An 18,000-nucleotide genomic window follows, 5' to 3' on the forward strand; every position below is an offset into this window, starting at 1 on the left:
TTCTCCCACATCCCAGAATGAAGATAACACTCACAGCAGCACCCAGGTGTGTGACACCCTGCACCCAGTGACCTCCTCAGCAGGGGCTTCTCCTGGAGGGGATCCCCCAGTGCTGATCTCCTGCTGCACCCCTGTAATTCTGTACAGTATCCCCCTCAGACACACTGGTGATACTGTGCAGAATTACATGGGGGACACTTGTCTGTAGTATCTGCAACATTCTGCAACGTTCTCAGCTCTCTTGCTTTGAGCTCAGGATTCTGCAGAATGTTTTGTAAATAGAAGGTGATGAACTGTAAATAGAGTCTGCAGCTCCTGTCTGCAGAGCATCTAATGTCTGTATGATCTGTTCTAGTGTCTGCAGAGTATCTAATGTCTGTATGATCTGTTCTAGTGTCTGGCTGAGCTTTGCTGCTAGAAATGAGCTGTTCTGCAAAGGGGCTCAGTGCTTTCTTCTCAGTTAACACCACCTTCGGGCTGGAGTGTTTTTGCGCCCATTTTTGCGCCTAAATGAAAAGTCGGAAGTGATGAATATCATAAGGCGCAGCAAAACATCTGGATTGCTAGGATAAATGAGGGAAAGCTGGTTATTTTTGCTGCGCAGCTAGTTTGGCAAAAATGGCGCAAAAACGGTGCGCCTGAATGAAAAGGCCCAAAAACAACAGAAAAAAAACGATTGATACATGTGGCCCAAAGTGTGTTCTTCGATAGTTCTGAATAGAGAAGGGTTAAAAACATGAATATTAGTTGATATTATCCATTCTCAAAATGTAGTAATATATAAAGTGAATATTTCCATTATCTGTGAGGTGCAGCAGCTCCTGTGTGCAGCAAATGCTCCCTGTAGCCTGATGGCTAAGAATCTGGAGGAGGGGACACTTCAGGTGGCTATATCTCTGGCTCTGTGAGACATAGAACCTCACTTCTTTTTTCCTATGAAAGAAGAAAGTCTCCTCTTTTGTATGAATTTAAATTTGTGTTTCTATGTTTTTGGAAAACGGAGATAATAACTGTTAAACTGCCATCGGGAGTGATTTTTATATATAAAAATGGCACCTGATATTCTCACTTTAAACCTGAATATCTCTGGATCCATGGCACCTAGAAACACAATTCAAGATTCATTTGAAAGAAGAGATTCTCCTCTTCCAGGGGGCAGGGGGCCCTGGGCAATTGCCACCTTTGCCTACCCATAGCGCCGGCCCTGCAGCCAAACTTAGCAGGCACAGTTACTGAAATATTCTATTGTCGAATATTTTAGAGGAAACCGGTCATCAGCAATTGGCCTAATAAACCAATATTGTCAGGCAGCGTAACACCTTCTACTTTTTGTTCCTTTCATGGTCCAACGTGGTTGCATCATGTTAAAAATCAACTTTGAAGTGCGACGTAAATTGGATGTATAAAGTGAAGGGGGAGGTGGGGAACTCTGAACGCCTCGTCCTCTGTGATTGAAATCATTCATTGGACTTCAGGAGATCTGCTAGTGATGTATCTGGATGCAGGACCACCAGTTACAGGGCTTTGTAAGGAAGAGAGAGTTTGATTTCAGTGTTAAAATCTCCGCCTTCTTGACTTTATAAAACCAATTTACGTCTCACTTTAAAGTTGATTTTCTGGACGATGCCACCACCCTGGACCATGAAGGAAACATGATCTGGAAGCTGCTCAACTGCTTAACAACATACTGGAAATCGTTTATTAGGTCAATTTCCTCTGACAGGTTCCCTTTAACATGTCTGATCCTACTCCATTCACTGTTGAACAGTTTTGTGGTCACCATGCACATCATACTGGTGTACAAGCCTTGAAAAAGTCCGGGTGCATATTCTTACACCACCTCTATGACAAGTAGGTGCAAAGGGGCATGCAGTAGTCCAGTTCCTGGTGAAGGTAATAGTGCAATAAAGCAGGCTGGGCCTGGTGTAGAATTATCCACCTGTGTGCTTAGGAAATATACCCCTAGATACTATGGCCAATATCCATGTAATGTCAATATCCATGTGTTTGGATACCATGAGATGCTGAGATACAAGAAGCATGGTAATAATCTGACTTTTAAATCATATTTCCAGATGCTAATCATTTTTGTCCTTTTCTGGCATGGGTCTTCCTGCTATAGAGCATGAAGCACTGCACTTCCAGGCACTATGCTGTGCAATGTGAGGCAGGCCCTACCATTTCAACTTAAAATTACACACATGAAAATATATATGTTTAAAATATGACAAACGTTGCGAGTCAAGGTTTTTGCACTTCTAGTAAACACATTTCTACTGAGAGATTAAATATAGGACATATCTGACCTATTATTGTTAAATGATAAGATTATAGTGATAACAGAAAGTCCCTGAGAGAAATGTCTGACAGATCTCCCACTATTGGAACAAATTTCCTATGACAGTCTCGCCAACATAAGAAGAGTCTGCACCACATTTGTGTCGCACGCAACCTTTTTGTGGTGCAGCTGCGCTATGCATTATGCAACACAAATTAGGGGGTGTTCTTGTGATCAGCCGGACCATGCGCCAGATTTAACATGCAAAGTCCAACAGAAGGTGCACCAAAACAAGTGGTGCACTCTGTCGGAGCTGTGCAGGGGGCACCAGATTCATGAAGAACGTGCACCAGAAATTCTGAATCTGAATCCTGTCTCTTATTCCTAGACCCCTACATGACTTGAAACTCCATTTGCTTCTACTTTTAACCATACTTGCTGTACTTTATTTGTAAATATGAAATTATTCAAGTTTTTCCAAAACCCCTACACAAACCCCCATTTTCCACTTTTTGGAGTCCAGTTCCTGGAACTTTACAAAACCGTGACTGGCTCCCTAGTTGCAGTCTGCAGTCTCCATTGTCGGGCAATAACACTTATGGCTCATCTTAATAAGGTTCTGTGTTGCAGCTTAATGCTGGAAGCTTTTTTGCCCCTTATAGCCCTTGCAAGGCTTCTGCATGGCACATCACAACCCTTGTCCACATTAGACATTTGGATAATTCCAGATTTGCTCGAAAAAAGTGGTCTTTGGGTGCTTAGATAGAAAATGCTTCAATGGAGTAGGAAATAAAGAGAATTTTGATGCATTGCAATTTTTTTCAACTTTTTGTGGACTTTTTGAAATGTGCACTGAAGTCCGCCGGACATTAGTTTATCATCAGTAAGACACATTTATCTTCTATGCCAGTTGTTCTAAATGTCGCAAATGACATTTTGTCTAAAATTTGCAACATTTTTTGGCACAAAAAAAAACTCCAGATAAAAGAGAGCCCTTATGTTTCATTATCATAATTTTAAAATTTGATTTTAGGAGGAGGAAGGCCATGGATCATACAGTCACAGTCCCTGGATCTATGAGTAAGTGCCCCTAGTCCATCATGATGGATTTTGGGTGTAGAGCAATGGTCTTCTCAAAGGGGTGTCTTTTTTGTGGCTATTTGACTGTACTTATTTTGAAGTTTAAGGAAGAAAATATATTTTTAACTTTTTTCATTTCTACACCTCAATTTATGCGACAGTTTAGTTTTTTTTTTTTTTTTATAAGAGGAGAAGTCAGCTGCATCCATAGGAGGGCAAGCACATTTTCTATGACTGTGTCATGGCCTGTCAATTAAGCATTGTCACCACAAGAAACCTGGAGAACATTTTCCTGTTTGGTACAGCTCCCCGGGGTGATGGTCTCTATAGTAAAGTATATGGCCATTGTTGCCTCCCGGACCACAGATGACTAAGCTTTCACAGCGAGCAGAGCTGAAGCTGCTATTTTCTTCTAATGCTTTGTGAAGAACGTTGCGATGAGCTAGGTTTACCGGCAGTCCTAGGTAAAACCATTGATTCTAATGTGATATCACCGTGTATTGTGGAACATAATAAACTCATCAATGTCGTATCTGATATATTTTATTAGTAATTTGTATTATATGGTTGGAAACAAATGCCAACGATGAACACACTGCATGGACTTGAACACTTCTGATCACGTAGATAGTATGGACGGTGGCATTATCATAATGCCACGCCTGGTAATACAAAGCACAATGTGCCACCGGTAACCGCCCTTCCAAGTGTCGATTATAGTTACGACTATCCGTTATCATTGGCATCAGACCAAGCAACGACCCTTTATGGCATTTGCTGCAACTTCACCAGACGCTGGCGTCTTATTTTCTGGCAGATTGCTTTGCATTCGGTAAATCAGAGCTCCTATTAGCGGCAATGAGAATGACACCTCACGGCTCGAGTTTACTTCAGAAATAAATGAGAATTTGAGGCGTCCATGTAAATAGCAGCTTCTTCTGATTGCTTTTCCTGTCACAGAAAACTCAGAATGAACTTTGCTGCAGCAGCTCTGAGGGAAGGATGACTTGTCTTCAGGATGATGGGGATAATGAGGGGAGAAGAAGACATGGCTGGCACCCTCCTGGCTGAGGGGGAAGGGATGAGAGGCCACTATGGGGTCACTAGAGGAGGAATAGACAGATCTGGGAGAGCAGGGGAGGCTCCCTGGCTGCTGCTGCTGCTGGGCTGACTGGATCGTCTTACAGCATTTGGCTTCTCCTCTCAGACTGTACTCTGCTGTATGAGGGGGCAGATACAGGGGGCTACTAGAGGGGGCACCACAGCCTCCCGGGAAAGTTCCTCCTCATAGTCTGTGACTACTAGCAGCAGCAGTGGCGGAGCATTGTGTGTGCTGAAGTTGTGTTTACTGTGAGGGGGATGGGAGGGAGAGGGGGAGGTGCAGCAGGCAGGGGGTGAGGGCAGTCCACTGTCTCTCTGCCATTTGATCAGACTGGAGCTTTGAAGATCACTGAGCTTACAGCCGGCCTCTCTGGGACACTGCCGGGGTCTATGGGATATTGGGGATGTGCTTTGGATTTGCAGCTGGATGGGAAATTCTTCCTTTGTGGAGCAAACTTAGCTGGATACCAGGATCTGTGCCCGGGAATGGAGCAGTAGAGGGACTGGCAGAAGAGTAGTTTTCGAGAGGTAAGTTGCTGTGTCCTGTATGTATATGTCCCTATTATTACATAGATACAATTTGGCAGTTTTCCAGGTTGTTTCCTGTATGTATATGTCCCTATTATTACATCGATACAATGTGGCAGTTGTCCAGGTTGTGTCCTGTATGTTTAGATACAATGTGGCAGCTATCCAGGTTGTGTGCTGTGTGTGTAAATGTCCCTATTATTACATAGATACAATGTGGCAGTTGTCCAGGTTGTGTCCTGTATGTATATGTCCTTATTATTACATAGATACAATGTGGCAGCTATCCAGGTTGTGTCCTGTATGTATATGTCCTTATTATTACATAGATACAATGTGGCAGCTATCCAGGTTGTGTCCTGTATGTATATGTCCCCATCACTAAATATATTTAATGTGGCAGCTATCCAGGTTGTGTCCTGTATGTATATGTCCCCATCACTAAATATATACAATGTGGCAGCTATCCAGGTTGTGTCCTGTATGTATATATCCCTATTATTACGTAGATACAATGTGGCAGCTATCCAGGTTGTGTCCTGTGTGGATAGATCGCGCGGCTACACACTGGGGATCGTACATGGATCGTACGGCGATGTGCACGGAATAGACAGAGATAAGAGTCGCATCATCTGCACGGGTACTGGAGATCGTGTTGTATGTATGTAGTGTCATTATCTGCACCAGGCATCACACGGTGCATGTGTTTTATAGATGCTCTGCAGGTCCCAGTGTTTGTGTATAGTAGAGTATACTGCCATGGATCTAACGAAAGATCCCACTATGTGCACTGTGTGTATGTATAATGCACTGCCACATAAAACTACAGATCCTACTATGTGTGTATGTATAATGCACTGTCACATTAAACTACAGATCCCACTATGTGTGTATGTATAATGCACTGCCACATAAAACTACAGATCCCACTATGTGTGTATGTATAATGCACTGCCACATAAAACTACAGATCCCACTATGTGTGTATGTATAATGCACTGCCACATAAAACTACAGATCCCACTATGTGTGTATGTATAATGCACTGCCACATTAAACTAGAGATTCTACTGTGTGCACTGTGTATATATGTATAGTCACCTACTATAGTCCTATGTATACTGGATATGTGTAAAGTGCACTTCTATATACATAAGTAGAGATCCTAGTGTGTGTATGTGTAGTGACCAGCTACAGTCATATCTAGAGATCCCACTATTTGCCATGTGTATGTTTATAATACACTGATATTTGCAGCTACAGATCCCACTGTGTATATGTATAATACAATGTTATACAGACAAACCTACAGATCCCACTGTGTATATGTATAATACAATGTTATACAGACAAACCTACAGATCCCAATGTGTGCACTGTGTATGCATATAGTGCACTTCGATAGATATGACTGGAGATCTCACTGTATGCACTGTGTTTTTGTATGATTTGTAGGTTGTGTACATTGTGTATATAGACAGTGCACAGCTATATATGTAATTGGAGATCCCACTGTATACCCATACTATGTATTGTGGCAGCTATCCCTAGTGTGCACTGTGTATATAGTTATAGACACTGTACACATATACCATGCATTGTAGAACATATCACAAGTGTACAATGTGTATATGTATAGTCCATAACTATATACACTGTGCACATACACCATGCATTGTGGCAGCTATACCTAGTGTGCACTGTGCAAAAGTGTATTTTCAACAGCCATATACACAGTGAATACTGTATATATGTATAATCAATAGGTATATACACTGTGCACATATACCATGCATTGTAGAACATATCCCTTGTGTGCACTGTGTATATGTATGGTCATTAGCTATATACACTATGCACATTTACCATGCATTGTACAACCTATCCCTAATGTGCACTGTGTATATGTATAGTCCACAGCTATATACACTATGCGCATATACCATGCATTGTAGAACATATCCCTTGTGTGCACTGTGTATATGTATGGTCCATAGCTATATATTCTATGCACATATACCATGCATTGTACAACATATCCCTAGTGTGCACTGTGTATATGTATGGTCCATAGCTATATACACTATGCACTTTTACCATGCATTGTACAACCTATCCCTAGTGTGCACTGTGTATATGTATGGTCCATAGCTATATATTCTATGCACATATACCATGCATTGTAGAACATATCCCTAGTGTGCACTGTGTATATGTATGGTCCATAGCTATATACTCTATGCACATATACCATGCATTGTACAACCTATCCCTAGTGTGCACTGTGTATATGTATAGTCCACAGCTATATACACTATGCACATTTACCATGCATTGTACAACCTATCCCTAGTGTGCACTGTGTATATGTATAGTCCACAGCTATATACACTATGCACATATACCATGCATTGTACAACATATCCCTAGTGTGCACTGTGTATATGTATGGTCCACAGCTATATACACTATGCACATATACCATGCATTGTATAATATAACCCTAGTGTGCACTGTGTATATGTATAATCCATAGCTATATACACTGTGCACATATACCATGCATTGTATAATATACCCCTAGTGTGCATTGTCCATATGTATATAGCTATATATACTATGCACATATACCATGCATTGTAGAACATATCCCTAATGTGCACTGTGTATATGTATAGTCTATAGCTATATACTCTGTGCACATATACCATGCATTTTAGAACATATGCCTAGTGTGCACTGTGTATATGTATATACACTGTGCACATTCATACAACCTATCCCTAGTACACACAGAGCAGGAGACTTGCCCTCAGTCTTATTCCTGGCTCTGATGATGTGATGGGAGAATCTGGATGAATAGGGATCATGATGCAGTTGTCTCTGCTGCTATTCGTGTCTGGTGTATTAAAAGCTCCATGTATTCTGGGCTGTAACTTTGGAAGCAGGGAATGATTTAGTGCCAGGGAGGGGGCTGCAGTCCTTTCCCCCCAGTGCTGTGCACTAGAGAGGCAGCTAGATTTCACTGTGGATATAAATTATGCATGGAAACAAATAGGTGCTATCAGTGTGCAGGGCTGGAGGAGAACACCCCAGGCGGACGGCTTGTGCTTTGTCCAACTGCATACACCATCAACTTTTCTATTCTCTCTTCCTGTACGAAAGATGGATGTGCGATGGATCTGGTGATAGATAGAGCAGGTTTATACTTGTTACCGGTTATATGAGTGCTATGGCTTTCTTTATAGATACAGAATTGGAAAGCTAGTTTTAGTGCAGTGCACCACCTATTGATACCACACCTCAAAGTATCAGTATTTGCTGGATTGTGGACCCGGCGTAGAGATAGACTGGGGGAACTACAAGTCCCAGCACAACTTATTTACACAGATATCCACTTGTTGCCTGGCTCTTCGGATGTGTGATTGTGTCTCTTTATCCTCCTAACATTTCTTGTTTTTTCCTGTTGTTTTTGTCTTGTTTTTTTGTTATTATTTCTGTTGCTATTTCTGTTCTGATCACCAGCACAGCCTGTGCCGTATACAATGTGTCTACAGTTCTGGATAAAGTGTTACTTCTGTACAGTAATAAATAGCAGCTTATTTTCACTAGCCCAAGGCTAGGCATTCATGTGGTTAATGTAACCGTACACCTAATGAACATCCTGCGAGCCGCATTGGTGGATGACACACAACCGGTAAACATTTACCTTGTGCCCAGGAAATTCATGGAAAGATGAATGTGTCCTGTCATTCTTATCTAATTGCATACTTGAAGCATCTAATTATAACGGCGTAAACGAACGAGAGCACTTTACAAGTCATTGTAGATTTTCTCATATTTGTGCACCCGGATATGGGCGACATATCATTAATTCAATGCAGGTAGAAATTGGGAAGTAAAAATAGCTGGTCTATAATGAGATCTATTCTTGAAAGCCTGAGAACTACTACTCTCATTATTGTCAACCTACTGCTTAAAGTTTTCCTGTAGCAACAGGTAACAAGCCAGAGGTTTGTCTCTTCGTCTCATATTTATACTGATCTTATCTTGAGATTATGTGTCCCGGTGGGATATGAATAACACTGCCTCCTTAGGGCATTCTTAAAAAAGAACCTTCTGAATGTAATATAGAGATAGTAGGATGACGGATTTGCATTGCATGACCTACAGTGAATCTAATTATCACTGAATAAATTAGGACTTGTGAGGTCATGGCTTACTACTCCAGAGAAGGTATGTTGTTATGATGCATTGCACGCCTGTCTTCGTCCTCAGTTCATGCACTTTTTGTCCACAACTCGAAACAGATTATCCATAATTTAGCTGTATGATAGTCGGATGCAAGCAAGTGTTTTCAGAAATCAGCCATATTAGGTACAGTGTGCCTAATTGTAGTTATAGTCAATGGAAGTGCTGATAGTGACCCCAGAAAAATGGCTGCCCCCATGTTAAGTACTTCCGTTCCGGTTTTACCGGTTACTTCCGGTTTTCCGGTTTTTAAAATTTTGGACTTCACAGTTATGGCGTCTCGAAATCTCAAAATAACCTTGGTAAAACGGGACAGCAAGATCCAAATAGAATGGCTGTTCATTTAGCAAGGCCCGAAATAGATTCCTAAAAAAAGAACATAGATTTAATCAGAGCCAAGGAAATCCATGGCATAAAAATGTGAATTGTTTACTCGGGTTAGATGAATATTTCCTCAAGCAGTAGCATAGTGTGTGTAATTAAACTAGGAAAGGCATTGCTCACGTCTGCTAAGAGAGATGATCTGTTTTCATACATTAGATAAGCCATTACAGTTACAGTCAGAAATCCGTGTAAGCCATTAAATTAAGTTCTTACTTACTGGGAGAATAGCTGCCAATTTCTGCCTCACAAGAAATTATGTTCAGGCTCCTTTTTTGCTTCTTGTCAATGAGAAATGCTGGAGGAAAATCATATTTTAACGCTTCGGCACCAATTTCTGAAGCTGTGGGAGGCCGGTCATGGTTTGGATTCACTGTCATGTGTACAATACTGAGTACATCTAATAATAAGGTTGCGGAAAGTGGATAACTAGTAAATTGTTTCCTATATGCTGATACATAAGTAGCTAGTGTAACATGAGGGGTGTCTGCCTTTCCAAACTTTTCTGTTCCTTTGCTCTTTTGTTAACTAACCCATATTAGCATTTTAACAGCAGTGCATTGAACTTCTGGCTTTCTTCTACAACTTGGGCACAGTATGTAGATCATCCATCATTCTGTCCTTGGCCACAACAGGCTACTGGCCCCATACCCATTCACAGCTACAGAGAAATTACCCGTCTGTGAACAACACAGCTGGCTGTAGCGTTTTCTTCCCTTTCACAGCCCTGCCAGGAGTGTTGTGCCTAGCAACAAAAGTTAACTTAGCCATCATAAAATTTGTTTTGTTGTAGAGAAGGGACATTTATTTGAACCGTGTTGATGCTATGATGCTGAGCTAGGTCCCGAGCAGTGGGACAGGTGGTGCCACCATAGTCTGGTGTTCCAGGGTGTTACTTGTAGTAGATGTCCTCCCTTGTTTTGTAAGCCATCTCTAGGCGGATAAACAGCAGCCAAACTCTCAGCATGCCTGCTTTCAGTGCAGGATTAAGTGATTTAATCTTAGGCCCTATTAAAACTTTTTAACATTGTATTTTAGGAAGAATGCTTCTTTTGTCCATGACATGTTTCTTGTCTTACCACCTGGTAATTGCTATCCAAAAACAAAGGCTACAGATTACAGTTACCTGTGGGAAGCACTGCTATGCCTGGTTGGGTTTGGGCTTCATTTATAGCCCTAGAACTGCTGGACAATGACATTTACCTATAGTTGCTGTAAAGATTCTTCCGGCTTCAGATGTTAGCTCCATAAAATTGTAAAAGGATCTATTCCCTGGTTGGTTACACAGCTTGATAAGTTTGGGCCATTGTTCTCTTCTATGCTGAAAGACGTAAGGAGCCATGAAATATTGTCTAAATATGTTAATTCTATCATTTTTACAGAGAAATCAATGGTAACAAGTGCTTTTTTTCTCAGGTGGCTCGATATAGTCACCGTGCTCTTAGGTGGATCCATAGATACCATTATTTTACTGTGATTTTACAGCAAATGTGAAGCTGTGCAAGTCAAGTATTATTGGGTGAAGCTCAAAGAATTCTTATACATTTTACTTATGCAAATTTCTTAATTTAATGTGTTTTATAAAAAAGAATTTTTGACATATAAACAACCATATAAACAGGAAATGTAAAACATTCACACAGAATACGCAGAATATCTATTTATTTATCTCTCCATCTACCTTAACAATGCATAGAGTAGATATTTTTATCTTGTGGTTATCTCTGTTCTGTATTACTCTATCTGGACCAATGGATGTTAGTGGTTCTATAATGAAACAGGCATATGCACTGTAGGGGGTCTTTTACATGGCATGATAACTGTATGTGCGATCATTGCTCTGTGTGAACATGCCTGGCGACCAGTTAGCCCTGATTGCATGTTTTATGGCAACCTGAAATACCTGGTATAACATGTATCCATGTAAAGTGACACTAGGGAAATAGGAAAGACTAATGATCGGAGAATTGTTACAACATGTAATTGTATGTATCAGTTTATCTCGCTGTCCGCCTCATAACACTTGCACACAGATACTTTACTTGAAAGGAACATGCAATGTTATGCTCCAGACAGATGTAATATGTTTGTGTATAGTATGTACATTGGTTATATTATGGGTTGATTCAAAGATCTCTTGCATCTTTTGGTTTACTTAGTAGCTTATACTATTTAGTGGCTTATATTCTTATACATTACGCTTCATTTTGTAACATTGTACAGTTGTTTTATGCAGAGACAAATGTGCACACACAAGTTTTCCCACTGCATTGATTTCATGTATTGGAAGTCAGAGGATATAAGTTGTCATTTAAGATAGCCATAAATCCCTTGTATGATACAAATAATGGGACATGTCTCATGTAACAGAGTCCTTTCATGTGACACGTTACTAATCTCCATAGCCACCATTTACTCTCGCCCTCTGAATGTATAATTTGCTTTCTTTCATAGCTCCAGGCCAGGGAAGTCACTTTTCAGATATCAAACCGAGCTAAGGCAGGGATTAGAAGCAGCTCCATCAGTCGCATAGCTATTGTCTCTGTGTCTAGACCACTCCCGTCGTCACCAGAGATCAGACAGTCGTCTTCTTTTTATCTGAAGGTTGAGGATATTTGAGCGCTCCTGTGAAGCATGACTATTTATAGGGCGGATCCATCCGTTTTGTTGTCCTGGGGCTGTATATTTTTACTAGTCCTAAACCAAAACATCAACAATTCCTGTTTATTCCATGCTTGTGGGTGTGGGCATATACTCAGCACCATCTGCACCATCCTGTTTCCTGAAAACTTTGACAATGTACATTCTGCAAATGAGATATCAGCAACGAAATACCTTCTAATTGCCCGCTGCCAGTGATACGTCCAAAATTGTTACCTTCGCTTTTTAGTCTCTGGCATCAAGCAGACTTGCCATCAAACTAAATGAAAGCAGCACTCTGTCTGTGCCCTTATTGATGAGGCTGAATGTGAGCTGCTTAGACGCTGGCATATTTCCACAAGAATGATCTCCTTAGCTCTCATTTCCTTTTAGCTAATAAATATTTGGTCATTGATGACTAAACAGACATAAATTTGGAATCTTGGATTTTACATCATAAAATAAATGTCTATGGTGAAGGTTCGCCATATTCGTCATCACTAAAGATACTGGTGCTGTAATATCTTCCTATCAAAAGACCTTGGCAAACACTTACTGGTATGACTGGTCAGGAAAACATCAGATGCTTTCGTGTGTTTAGACAGAAGTCCTTCAATACATTCAATACAAACAGATCATTTTACTTCAAATCTATTAGAAATTTCAGTTATTTGTAACAAATACGCAGAGCTCAAGGAAAAGATTTGGATCTAATTTGATTGCATGATCTATAATATTGGATATTGTGCCCCTCTATGACGTGTGTCTTACAGTAGGCTTCTATAGAGAAAAGACTTAGGCTTCCTGCACATGGACATATGTGTCATTGGCGTGTCAGGTCCCCACTCACACGCCAATTACATTACAAAAGAATCCTTGAGCTACAAACACGGAATAGGAGTAGGAATGATACCTGCTTCATAATTTTCCATAATGTGAGCCCATTCAAATACATGGGGCCTTGTGCTAACTGTTGAAGCTGGGTAAAGTCACTTATCCCCTATACTCGGGAGTGGTCAGACCCCCTGAAATCAGATATTTATCCCCTATGCTATGGATTAGTCTCTTTAGTTCTGAAATACCTTTAATGGGTGTGTTGGGTTTGCACTGCCGTGTTCTTTTCATTACCAGAGAAAAACAGCAGTGTCTACATTTTTCTAGAAAATATACAAATATGCTTTCCAGGATGGGATAAGGAAAATATTGCCACGTGGCTACCTTGTAAGGCAGCCCCCTTAAAATCAAGCTTGACTTTGTCAGAAAGCCTAATAATGACATGATGCAGGGTAATAAGTAAACCACAATGAACAGACTCCCAACTATGGACAGTTTCATCTCTTCAGTACAGTATAGGGAAGTGGTTTAGCTGAGTGAGAGGCTTTTGAGTAGGATTGGGAAGTTTTTCTTTCAAAAGTGGTGGACTAAGGCTCCTAAAAAGCCCCCAATGGAGATGTCAGCAAAGAATTTAAAGGACATCTACCATCAGAATTTGTGATGGTAGACTTCCCAAACTTACTTAACTGTTGCATTTTATGGTATGAGAAACAGGTTTTGTAATCCCCAGAAACTGCAGGATGCCCCTAAAAAAAAACGTATAAAAACATGCTAATGAGCCGGAGGTGCTCCGGCCTCCATCACGTGCCTATTGGCTCTCTTGGAAGTTTTAATTTATTTTTGGAAGGTCTTCTTGGAAGGTCTTTTTTAGGGGCATCCTGTAGTTCCTGGAGATTAGAAAACCTGTTGCTCATAATATAAAACATAATGAATAAGTAAGTTTGGGCAATCTACCATCACAAATTGTGGTGGTCCTTTAAGTAGAGAGGTTCTTTGAGGATGTAAGTCTTTCATCACAAAGAAGCCATCATGTTTCTACACTTCTTTAACTTGGAAATGCTTCTGTATCCATTGTTTGGTTGGAAGATTTACAGTATTAAGAGTATTTCCTTTGTCTCCTGACATTATTTCCTGGGTTGTTTTGTTTGTTGTTTTTCACCTCATTGATGGGGAAGGGGAGAGAAATTGTTATGAAGCAGCATTGTATTCTTGTTAATGTAGCCACACCCTTCATATTCTAATTAGAATACGAGCAGGGAACAATAGACATACAGGCCACAGGATAATGTTCCCCTTATAGCAATGTTTGATTCATGGTCATAGCCTGTAATGTACATGCCATAGCTACATTCACAATCCTCTAAATTTCGGAGATTAAATATTCCAGAATTCGTTGCTGGTTCAATGTTTTGTTACTGATGTGGCTACTACTAGCTTGGTCATTCCCAATCTTTCTGTAGTGTATATTCATATATAAACCTTTAACGATGAACATACTTTAATTCCTGGTACATGGACAGTCATGAAATGTGCATTCAAAATTTTTTTTTTCAAGCGATTCAAGCTTCAAATGTCCAAAACCTCCACACATGAATTGGTCACATTGAAATTCCATATGGCCCCCCCTACAACTTTTCCAAGCCCAATCTAAAGCAATAATTAAGATGCTATGAAATATTTTGAACCCACGGAACATGTATTACAAAATCCCTATGGATTTTTTCTACTGCATGTTAATGTTGTTTAAAATAACTAATTCATGTGGATTAACTACAGAATGTCCCTTATGGCTTCTGTAAAGGTCTTACCATTTACAACATACATTATACTTAGTCACATTGCGGGGGATATGGCTTGCCATGTGTTTGGGTGTGTCTCATACCTTTTGTTCTCAAGTTAGATAAGTAACCACAAGTGGGGTACTCTTTGTATATGAAGGAGTTGGAAGAAGTAACCAAACTCATTGGGGGGATGTATTAACATTGGGTCTTTGTGCACCACCCGTCATCTGTGGAGCAAACCCGTGTGTGACATTCAAGAATTATTAAGAGGTTCCAGTACAGTAGCCTGGTTTGAACTGGTGTAGACTTTAACTATATAAGTAGAAGTTTTTATTGCATCTATCACCAAGTCTTTATAATATACCAGAATCTTCTTGTCAAATGAGTTAACCAAGCAAATTCTAATAAATGACTAAATGTGATGCGTGGATGTGGACTAATGTTGGCTGTGCAATGTTACTGTCCATTAAAATATTACATTTCCTTCATATCTTTTGCAATATCATTCACACCTGCCCTGGATATATTGTTAGGAGCTTTCATTACAGACTGACTTATGCAGTTTTGCTGCTTTTCATAAATTGTTTGACAGAGAATTAGAAATATCTCGTATGGAAAAATACACCGTGACATTAATAAAGTGCTAAAATTTAGGTTTAGATGGTGTTTGATTGCTTCTAATATTTGAGAATGTGTTTAAAAGTTAAAATAAGATAGAATATGGGGTGAGAATAGGATTATGGGCAATATTTTAAACAACAAAAATACCTCGGTCTAAAGCGCTATTCTAGCCATCAACAAACATAAAAGCCACAACTGAGACCTTACTTAACCCCATTATAGATGAGAACGCATATGGCATAACTCAGAAGACATATGGCATAGCTGTCATAGCACTGTTATAAACAGAAGCCATGGCGCTGGTGTGAACAGAAGTTAACTTTAGTGTATAATTATCTGTATGGATAACACCTGAATTTGTGAACCTTAAAGGCCTGAGTGGCTAGCCAAAACATACTTCCCGTAAACTTTCATCATGGGGGTAGTTAGTAATTTCTGCTAGAATAGTATGCTGGCTAGACTGATTTATAGGCTGAATTACCATTATAGGAGCTTATTATCATGACAGGACAAGACTTTGTGGACTATTGACGCCAGTTCGATATTTCGAGGAGTCAACATGGCTAATGACTAAGCAGCAAGCCTTAGGCTGTCTACAGGAGAATGATGCACAGAACATCCATGGCTACTGATAACATCTATTGTAGTTTGTAGGTGGACATTGGTGTTTTTCTGTAGGTGTACCAGTAAGCCATGATTAGTTTTGCATTCATAATAAAAATGGAAATGAAGCTGAAAGATTTCAGATGGACAAATATGGTGCGACTACTCCACAATGTGGCCATGGCTATGGAAGTTTTCTGTGATGTCCTAGAATGGAGGGCATTTCACATACTCTAGAAATCTATAGACCAGACTTAAAAATACTTTTTGCTTTGCAAATAATACCCATACAATAGGATAGATGGTCATATTAATACTATAAAATGAATCTTTGGAATGTATTCCTTTGTGGCGTGGCACTTGTTATCATTGCCAGTTTGCCTACTGATTTGTGCTGTTATTTCTTGTGCTGTGCTGCCCCCCTTTGACCCCTCCTTAGTTTTTATATGAGTGGCCCACACAAAGATATATTATATGTGAACTTCCAGTTTTGTCAATTGCAATGCCTTCTAAATCTAACGTAGCTTACGTCATAAACCCATGTGCTGTAAAAAGAAGAGCAGATTGTGTGCTTTTATACTTGAGTCTATAATTCTTCAATTTTCGGATGACTGGGTTACTAGGTTGTATACGAGAGGCATGGGGATGTATACTGACAACTTTATCCTTGTATAACATCCAAGAACATTGTTGAACTGAGGGTTCAAGTATCTACGTACAAACAAGTTCCTAATTCTGTTCTCCCCATGTGAACTTTTGCAAGTCATTATTCACATGGGTTCTGGGTTGTTGTGTTTTTAAAACTACAAATACATATTATTATGTTTTAGTATAATCTGCGGAGATGTTATTTGAGAATGATTTTTATATCCTAGCTGTTGTCTGTGTAAATAATCGGCGCTGTGTCGCTCGCTCTAGGCTGGGAGTTTGCAACGGGGGAAACAAATGCCTTCATTATTATTTTAATCGAAGCAAAGTTTCACTTTAACTATATTCATGGGAGATACAAAAGTGTATTTCATATGTAAATAAGGCCCCTATGATCACAGCGTTGACTCATCATTTCACCATTGCTATTCGCTTCGCTCCAGCGTTGGCTAATTTAAAGAACATTTCGGAGGGACCTGGTTTAATTTTAGTTTTTCTCACTGATGAGTAACCCGGCCTAATTGCATTCTGAGAAGACACACTGCTTTATATAGGTGACTTATTCTTCCTCTGATTAGATGGCTTTCAGATTCATTAATGATGCAAACGTCATGCCTATGGTGGGAAGGTGGGCACTGATGTGGCACTGGCATATAGGGGGTTCTCATTGATGTGTTGTCTATTGAAAACTAACTTATTCATGGAAAAGAGAAGGATTCAGTAATTGAATAGAATAATCAGTTTGTAGTTTATTTCGGTATTCAGCATATTGCTGAGCATCATGGACAACCAACCATTTGCCGCTAAAATTCTGCTTATCAATGAAATGTGTGAAGGTGTTTCCTCTCCATCTGTCTTTAAAACACAATTAGACAAACGTATTAATACTGATGTAGGGATAGGATTTGGCACTGTGATGAAATTATCATAGACATCTGCTACAGATTCATAGAGTGTGAACATCTATTACAATGATATAATTTACAGTACATGGGCAGATGAAATGGCCATATCAATCCCTGGTCCATGACACAGCTAGTTATTTAGAACTCATTAGTTTTTCATACAAATGACCATTTGTGCACCTGTTGATCCCCCAACATGATCATGCAGAAAAAATGATTGGTTTTCCAAGTATTGCCTTATATTTGGCCTTATGATAAAGAAGATAAAGGTTACATTTACTGTTGCAGGTGCATTCTGCAATCTGTTTCTGTTCCTTGAACTTGTTATTTATTTATATCGCTCTATAAT

At 39.9% G+C, this 18,000-nt stretch overlaps 1 protein-coding gene across 5 annotated transcripts in view; it reads left to right on the plus strand.

Annotated features, from left to right (window-relative positions):
* SEMA6D (semaphorin 6D) overlaps window positions 1–18,000 on the plus strand; it is an 86,512-nt gene that overhangs the window by 37,326 nt on the left and 31,186 nt on the right. For 4 of the 5 annotated variants that reach the window (XM_072148235.1, XM_072148238.1, XM_072148237.1 and 1 more), the window contains exon 1: window positions 4,740–4,987. The exons of the other annotated variant lie outside the window; for it this stretch is intronic. The gene's annotated coding sequence lies outside the window, so the exon portion shown is untranslated. Of the gene's footprint in view, window positions 1–4,739; window positions 4,988–18,000 lie in introns of those variants that run through there. 5 annotated transcript variants of the gene reach the window in all.

The sequence above is a fragment of the Engystomops pustulosus genome, chromosome 4 (assembly GCF_040894005.1).
Source record: "Engystomops pustulosus chromosome 4, aEngPut4.maternal, whole genome shotgun sequence".
NCBI classification, from domain to species: domain Eukaryota; kingdom Metazoa; phylum Chordata; class Amphibia; order Anura; family Leptodactylidae; genus Engystomops; species Engystomops pustulosus.